Consider the following 9,296-nt stretch of genomic DNA (forward strand, 5'->3'; position numbering starts at 1 on the left):
TCGCTCTTTTTCCTTGCTCTCGCCATTGATGAATGCTGGACATAAGACACAGATAAACACAAGATGTGGGAAACATGCTCCCTCTCGTCATGCACACACTGGATGCATCACATTGAACTATGAACAACTGCAGAAGTCAGCAAGTTAACTGCAGGGACTGAACCTAAACTGTGAATTAATAACCGCAGATTCATGCAGCATAAACAGGAAAAATGATTTCAAGGGCCTTTATACGCTTGTCACTAACAGACGTTTCATTCTAATACCGGTGTGGCTGAAAGAAGAAGACACCACATTTCAAGGTGGATGACAACATTACCAATTTTGTCGTGAAATTGAGATCTATTTGATAATTTTACACAGTGAACAAGTTCAATTAAACTAATACCAACCACATTGCCTCACCTGCAATAAAAGTGTGAGTTCATTACAAACATTGTCCTTGCTATGTAGCAGTTACTCAACATGAAAAATAGGATGCAATTTTTATTGAACATACGTCAATTAGTTCCATTATCTTTCTTTGGATTGACTGCAACATGCCCATGCTAAATAAGGTTTAAGCAATAAAGTATTTTGGAAATAATGATTCAGTGGTGATTAAAATACGTTTAGGTTTTCATGATGCGGCTATACCACCAATGGCTCCAATGGTGGAAATGATCAGTGGGCAGTATTTCTACGATGGTATCGAGGTGTGTGAGCTGCCAGGGATGGGAGTTCCCACCTCATCTGGAGCAGTGTCTGTTGACATGGACCAGGGAGCATTTTGACATCAGACTGGGAGTTCCAACCACACCTGGAGCAGCTTTTATTGACATGGAGCAAACAAACCCACTCAATCGCTGCAGCACAGAAAAGCACAGAAATCATATAGCTGAGTCTCAGTTTTTGTAGTATTTTGAAAGTCTTTGGGAAGTGGAATCAGAGGAGAGTAAAGGATGAACAGTCCGACTGTGCAGAGAGAGCGGAGGCACTTTTCCCTTCTTTCAAGGGCTGGTGTATTGACAGATCTAAGGCATTACACAGATTCCTGGTAGAGCTGCTATCCCTGCCTCAGCAACAAGAAGTCCTGATTTCCTGAATGGTAATTAAATCCAGGCCACTCAGTTAAAGCGCCGAATACTAACCTCTAGACATCGAGGGATGAGGGCAGAAGCAGTTGCACCGTTTCTTCATAACACAGTTTTTGGGATCATGTCACTGCAGATATGTTTCCCGTCAAAAATGATTGAATTATCGAGTGTTTACAGCACAGAAATGGGTCCCATCATCTCACTTCCCAGCACTTGGTCTGTAACCTTGTAAACTCTGACATTTCACGTGTTCATCTAAATGCTGATTTCCCTTGATCGTTTAAATTTCGTAAGACAAAATAAATGGGATTGTTGTTTGAGATGGGAAACATGTTTTCACACCCAGTCGGGGAACTGAACCACATTTTTACCCACAGACTGAAGCACGCAGGCACATTTCCCCAAGAGTGACTCAGGCCTCGGGAGGAAACAAACAGAAAGTAAGATGTCACCCAATTGGCTGATATTGTCCCATTTCAATCTTCAAAACCAGTGACTCTTTACAGCAAAGAAAGGAATCAATCAGTCCCTCCTTTCCCAGTGCTCCTTTCTCATTGTTTCCCCTTCACTCTGTCGTTTATACTGCCTTGCCTCGTTCTTGCTGTCAAACTGGATCATTGCTCACGCCCACTATTTCCTGTCCTGCAGAACGATTTTCGCCAAGTTCTTGGAATGAAAAACGGGCATGGGCTATTTAAAGCACTTTTTTAGTTTACAAGGCCAGTGTTACCACCACTGAGCCAGCACATTGCCAGTTCAGAGAGAAGGTCTCATACATCAGAAACTCCAATGCAACACACGATTGGAAAATCTCAGTATTGTGAACCAACCAACAAAACCGGAATAGAGCCGATGGGATCATGCACCGAAGGATGGAAGAACAGAATGACGAATCTCATGGTGTCCAGGGTGGTGTTAACAGAAATCTTCCCTGGCAGTATAGTGATGAGGACTCAATGGTTTCACTGCATGGCTTGTTAAATGTTAACGTTTACAGTAATAATTACGAAACACTGCCTGATCTTTTGAAGCAGAATGATGTTGTGCAGCAGTCAGAATCGCTCCCCTGGATGTTACAGGTCCACATCAGCGATGTCAGCTGCAGTCAAGAACGGAGGGGGCGTCGGGAAATGGAAGGCGAATGGTGGTTTGTGAGAGTTAAACACATGGCTCGTGGAGCCAGGTGCACTGCAGATACTGAATATCGGTTTTCCTGTTTACCTTGATATACTGATCACTCCGGATCAATTCCCACATTATCTGCACTTTCTGTGCTGTTCTTTGTACATTTTACCTCGGTTCAGTGTTCTGGGGTGACCACGCGTTTTCAGTTTGGCAGATGTTACTCAGGTCGGTTTTGCAGCTTCATATTACTGCCAACAATTTTTGAACAGAAAGACACCATTCAGACCATCAGGTCTGCTCCGCTATTGAATGGCTTCATGTCTGATCGAATAACCTGAGCTGCACTTTCTTGCCTTTCCCCATAACACTTGATGTCTTTGCTGTTTGAAGATCTGCCGATCTCAGCCTGATTACACCTAATGACCCTTCCTCCACAGCCTTGTGCTGCAAGAAAATCCATAGGCCCAGAACTGTCTGAGAGAATAAATGCTTCTTCATTTCTGTTTTAATTGTGAGATCCGTATTCTAATACAAAGTTTAATATCACACAACACTAGGTCATAGTCCAACAGGTTTAATTGGAGTCATTATCTTTTGGAGAGATGCTCCTGCATCAGGTGGTTGCAGAGTACACAGTTGTAAGATACAGTATTTATAGCAAAAGTTTACAATATGACGTGAATGAAATTGTACGTTGAAAAATGCCTTGATTGCTTGTTTAAGTCTTCCATCTGTTAGAATGACTATGTTAGTTTCACTTCTTTCTTATGTAAAGCGCAAAAATTTTTCTTTTGACAATTACATTCTCAGGTGAACTTTAACAATTAGTGTCAGCCCAGATAATATGTTGAAGGTGTTAGTCAATGTGTGCTATGTCCATGCCATAATGTTTAGACTGACACTTATTTTAAAAAAAAAATCACGCTGCAGATGAGGATGCTTTGAGGCATGGTACATTGGTGAAACCGAGCCGGGGCTACAGTAACGGATGAATGTGCAGTGCACATCAATCAACAGACAGGTGTGCCATTTCCCATTTGGAGAGCACTTCAGTGGTCCAGGACATTCGACCTCGGACCTTCGGCTGACAATCATCCAAGGCGGACTTTGGAATAGGCAACAGGTAAAAATGACCAACCAGAGGCTGATACCTAAGTTCGCTAACCATGGGGATGGCCTCAACTGGGACTTTGGGTTCATGTCAAAGTACAGGTGACCCATATGCCCTGTCTACACACAGAGACCGTCCTACAAGCGCACACACACGCACACACACGCACACACACACACAAAAACACGCTTGTGGGGTGAATTTGTACTTGCAGAGTTACATTGTACTTTGCTCAAAAACTGCATGAATCCATGTCAGTCTCTACTAACTACTTTTTTTAAAAATTAGAATCAGTCTAAACATTAACGAACAGACAGCAGCACACAGGGGCTGACACCAATTGTTAAAGTTCACCTAAGAATATAACTTTAAAATTTAAAAAAAATGTGCTTTACATTTGAAAGGTTTGAAGCTAACATGGTCATTCTAGCAGATGGGTGACTTAGGCGAACAATCAAGGTATTTTCATTTTACAAATTCAGTTACTTCACACTGTAAACTTGCGCTATAAATTCTGTGTCTTACAATGGTGTACTCCACAACCTCCTGATTAATAAGCAGCGGACCGAAAGCGAGTACTTCTGGTTAAACCTGTTGGACTATAACCTGGTATTGTGTGATTTTCAAATTTGCACACCCCAGTCCAAAACCGACAACTCCAAGTCATTTGATATGAGGCAATCTGGTCACAGAACCAACCTTCTTGCATCCAACTTATTAAATACTTGGAAAAACCTGTATGGTTCAATAAGGATCTTTTTTTGTACTGAGTCTGAGAAGGCAAAGGCAGCTGATTTCAACGTTTCTTCACATTTGATTTCAAATCCGATTTGAAATTCTCACCTACTCTGACAGAATTGCTATTTTTGCTGTTTTGTAATGTCAGGAACTCATGTTCAATTTAAGATTTTCATAAGGATCAACAAATCTTTTTTTTTCCCTGACTAGAAATCAATATCGGGAAGTAGCAAAGAAAGCGCTGAATTTCAACACTTTCGCAGCAAGGAAGATATATGCAATGCTTGGAACTTTTCTTGATGACTTTGTTTTTGACTTTTTTGTTCAGTTCAAAAATGACAGTCATTGAGTTTTGTCGAAGCATGGCGAGTGACCCTTTAGCATATTGTATCAGTCTCAGTCATCAATCATCAGGCTTGTAAACATAGTTTCCAGCACGTGATTCATCGTCTGATGGTTTCTTACATTTCAAGTCTTCAGATAAATTTAAAAATCACACAACATCAGGTTATAGTCCAACAGGTTTAATTGGAAGCATACTAGCTTTCGGAGCTACACTCCTTCATCAGGTGATAGACTATCACCTGATGAAGGAGAGTCGCTCCGAAAGCTAGTGTGCTTCCAATCAGACCTGTTGAACTTTCACCTGATGTTGTCTAATTTTTAACTTTGTACACCCCAGTCCAACACCGGCATCTCCACTTCAGATAAATTGTTATTCAATTTCTTACGGGCTTAAGTGGAACAAAAACATCTCTGTGAACGAACAGTTATGAAAGACAAACTTTCTCAGAGTTGTTTGTCGGTTTTCCTCATGATGCTGTGGAAAATGTTTCTGCGCTCATATCTGAATTGGTTTACCCTGTTTCTTCTTCAGCTTCCTTCTTCTTTCTATTAAATAGTTTAGATTCCAATACAGACACGAGGTGCATGTTGCAGAAGTCACGTGTTTGTACTTTCATTGACACTCTGTCTCGCCGGGAGCTGCAGTCCTTCCCCACTCTGATTCAGACAGCATTGTCCTTCATGTGACATGTCCCTTGGAGAATGGAAGGACAGGCATTAATAACCTACACTTGGGAACGGAGTGACAGTTTTAAAATATTTACACTGTCCCGGCGAGGAATTGAGCTCCGAACTCCCGCATAACATGCAGCGACTCTAACCACTATCCTACCGAGCATAGCCCTCTCACAGACAACTCCATACAACCGTATCACGGTTGACGCTACAAGATGTGTCAGATTGTGGACATAGATACCACAATTACGCGTGGGAGCACCTCCCACCTTGTACATGGCAGGTACTCATGTGACTCAGCCAACGTTGTCTATCTTATACGTTGCAGGCAAGGATGCCCAAAGGCATGGTATATTGGGGAAACCGAGCAAAGGCTACGACAACGGATGAATGGGCACTGCATAACAACCAACAGACAGGAGGCTTCCCGCCCAGTTGGGGAACACTTCAGTGGTCCATGACATTCAGCCTCGGACCTTCGGGTGACCATCCTCCAAAATGAACTTCGGGACAGGCAGCAGAGAAAAGTGGCCGAGCCGAGGCTGATAGCTAAGTTTGGTACCCATAGGGAAGGCCTCAACCGGGACCTTGGGTTCATGACACATTACAGGTGATCACCATTGCACTACACACACACTCGCATACACACAGACACAGGTACACACAGATGCGCACATAGGCACCCTTATACACACCCTTATATACACACACAATCCCACATTCACACATGCACCCCCTCACAGTCTTAAGACACTCTTCACTCACTACACGCACACACTGCTTCACACTCACAACCCCTCCACCCCCAGACAGACAGATACACATAGACAGACAAAGACGCACATGCACACATATATTTTGTGGGGTGAATTTGTACTTGCAGAGTTACATTGAACTTCGCTCAAAAACTGCATGCATTCATGTGGAACTCTGAGCTCAAAAACTGCATGAATTTTATGTAAAACTCTATTATCTCATGTTTTAGATTGGAATCAATCTAAACATCAGGTCATAGACAGAGAACACGGGGGGCAACACCTTCAACATATTGTCGAGCTATCACCATTTTAACAGCTAACCTGAGAATGCAACTTTTTAAGAAAAGGTATTGTGATTTACACATGAAAGAAGTGAAAATATCACTATATTCTAACAGATTAAAGGCTTAACAGACAATCAATTTTTCAATGTTTCATTTCAGTTACATCACACTGTAAATTTTTGCTATAAATTCTGTTACCATCGAGCCCTCCATTTTCACCGGATGGAGGAGAGTCGCTCTGAAAGATAGTGTGCATCCAATTAAACCTCCTGACTATAACCTGGTGTTGTGTGATTTTTAACTTTGTGCACCCCTGTCCAACACCGGTATCTCCAAATCATGACCGAGGGCAACAGTTTCAAAGAAGACCCTTCAACTCGTAGTGGCTTCATTTGTCAGAAAAAAACTTCTTAACGACCCGAATCGTTTAGTCCATAGCCTTATAGTTATTGGCAGAACATATTCATATCTGATCGATCTCTCCTTCGAAGGGAAACGCTTCTTTCAGTCTACCTTATCCATTATTTTTACATCTGCACCATGCTTTCTCACAAACTCCTTTGCACGGTGACAAAAAACTCCAGTCTGCCCTGTCTCTTCATGACTGAAACTCTTCAGCCCAGACACTATCCGAGTGAATCTCTCCTGCACCTTTCCCACTGCGATCACATCCCTGGACTCATGTGAATTGCAGACAATAATCTGGGTAGAGCCGAACCTTTTCCCATTCTGTAACAGCATCTGGGGTGGCTGTGCAGCATTTATTGCTTTGCGGTGTGGAGTCACGTGGAGGCCAGACCATGTAAGGATGGCAGTTTCGTTCCCTCAAGGAAGTCAGTGAAAGGGTGGGTTTTGCAGAGAACGGATTTAGCATGTTCTTAATTCTAGATATTTATTGCATTCACATTTTACCATCGTGGTGGTGTGGTGGGAATAGAATCCGTCTGCCCAGAATGTTACCTGGCCTTTTGTGTTAAAAATATATCGATCATAACACGAGGCTATCGCAGAAAGCCATCGCAGCTGATCTTTTCCAATAGAGTCTCTTTTCCCCAATTATCCTCTGGATCCTTATATTGAGTCTCAGGCTCCAATGATCTCGGGTCCATGTCAGTAAAAGCTGCTAAAAGAGAATTGATCTCACAGCCACGATATGCAAATGGATCGAAAGATTTCAAGATGCTAATGAAGAGACTGGGACATGGTCACCCAGCAACAGTGAGTGCAATGGCATAGACTGGACAGTATCAACGTGCAAGTGTATGTTAGATTGTGCTGTGCCTCAGTCAAATGGAACGAAGGGCGGAAAATAGAGTTAGGGCGAGTGGGAGTGAGAGACATCTTTGAGAACTTTTGGGTTTAAATCCTGATAAATGAAACACAGATATATCAGAGAACGAATTTCAATGGAAAACAAATCATCATCTCGGAGAGTGTTATCATGTAAAAACGGTTAATTTCTTACCGTGTTTCACCAAAAGTACAACTTTGAGAGAACTGACTGCCATGATGTGGATTCTATCCGAATTCGCTGCAATCCCAACGCAGAATGCAAACTGCTAAACAGTTGCTGTACTCCACAGACAACGCTCGCAAACTGCAACCAGTCGGGTAGCAGTGGAAATGTCAGGAAGAATGCACAATGTCAGGACTTAACGATAGGCATATGGGAACTCAGAATGGGATGAATCTTCAACTTTAACGTCCCCAGGAACTCTGGCGATTTCATGAATGCGAGTATTGGAGAATGGTATTAATGAAACTCTGCAAACTCATGGGATAGTGCAGGATATTGTTGAAACGTGTGCTTCAATCGCATTATAGTTTAACATCGGCTCCTTCACCACTTTGCCCACACAAGGCCGTACCAACAGCTGCAGGCAATCACACATAATTCCAGTTCCAGACCCGGAATCAGGGAAACTGTGTGAAGCAGCCACGAAGATCCAATTGGAAATTTGTATGGAATGACGGGAGAGAGGCGCCTGCATTTCCGAGGTTGGGACAGCTCCTGGTAAAATATTATAGCCATAAGAGTACATGTTGCTGATACAGCCAACTGACGTATCTAAAGCGTGTGGAGAATTTAACTTTGGGGTATCAATGTTCGAAATTTCATTTTCCTATTTGGATCAGTGCCCGTGACATTGCTTGACATCTGCTTATGCTTGCATCAGCTCAGAATCAGCTTATTGTTCCCAGTAAATAGTGCAACCTTGAGAAGGTGGTGTTGCGGCTATATAATAACTAGTAATTTTTGGGGACTCAGACACCGAACTGGTCATGTTAAACTTCAATTAATAAACCGTGGAATGAAAGCCTGACCTCAGGAACAGAGAACATGACTTTAATTTCCTGTAATATCATTCATGTATGACTCTTATGCAGGGGACGCAACCATCTTTACCTAATCGTGCCTACTTGTGACTCCAGGTCCAGAATAACATAGCTGACCCTTAATCCAAGAATGACGACCGTGTGGGAAAGCAGGCCATTCGGCCTTTCCAGTCGACACCATCGCTCCGAAGCACATCCTATCAGACCCACACTCCATGCCTATTACTTTCCCCTTCATTTCCCATGACTGATCCCAGTATCCTGCACACCTTCAGACTGTGGGAAGACACTCACACAAGCAAACAGAGAATGTGCAAACTGGACACAGTCACACAAGACTGGGATCGAATTCATGTCTCTCATGCAGCGAGGCAGCAGCGAATCAGGATGAACAACAAATGCTGTCCTCACCAGCGACATCCACACCCTGTGGATATATCAGGAAGAATAAAAACATATTCACAACATGCACAACAGGACTTACGTCTGCGTCGACATGATTTGAACCAATCGTTCACCCTGGGTAGATACAAAGACACCGATATCACAGAGAAACCAGGGCAATGTGGAATTCAAATACCTGCTGCAGTGGAAACGCATCTACTCAGTCAAACTGGGGACAGACTGTTCAACAGTCCGGTGTGTGGGAAGGGCTCAATGAGCAATAAAAACACCAGAGTAACCAGCAAGATTACGTATTCCAGAAGGAGATCAATTAAACTGTCAATGCTGCTGTTAATCCCAACCAGCTTCCGGTTTCATAGTGTTAAAGTCATAGACTCACACAGCATGCAAACAGGCCTCTCACTTCTACCAGCTCATACTGCACATAATGCCATATTAATGA

Source organism: Hemiscyllium ocellatum, chromosome 17 (assembly GCF_020745735.1).
Source record: "Hemiscyllium ocellatum isolate sHemOce1 chromosome 17, sHemOce1.pat.X.cur, whole genome shotgun sequence".
Classification (NCBI taxonomy): Eukaryota; Metazoa; Chordata; class Chondrichthyes; order Orectolobiformes; family Hemiscylliidae; genus Hemiscyllium; species Hemiscyllium ocellatum.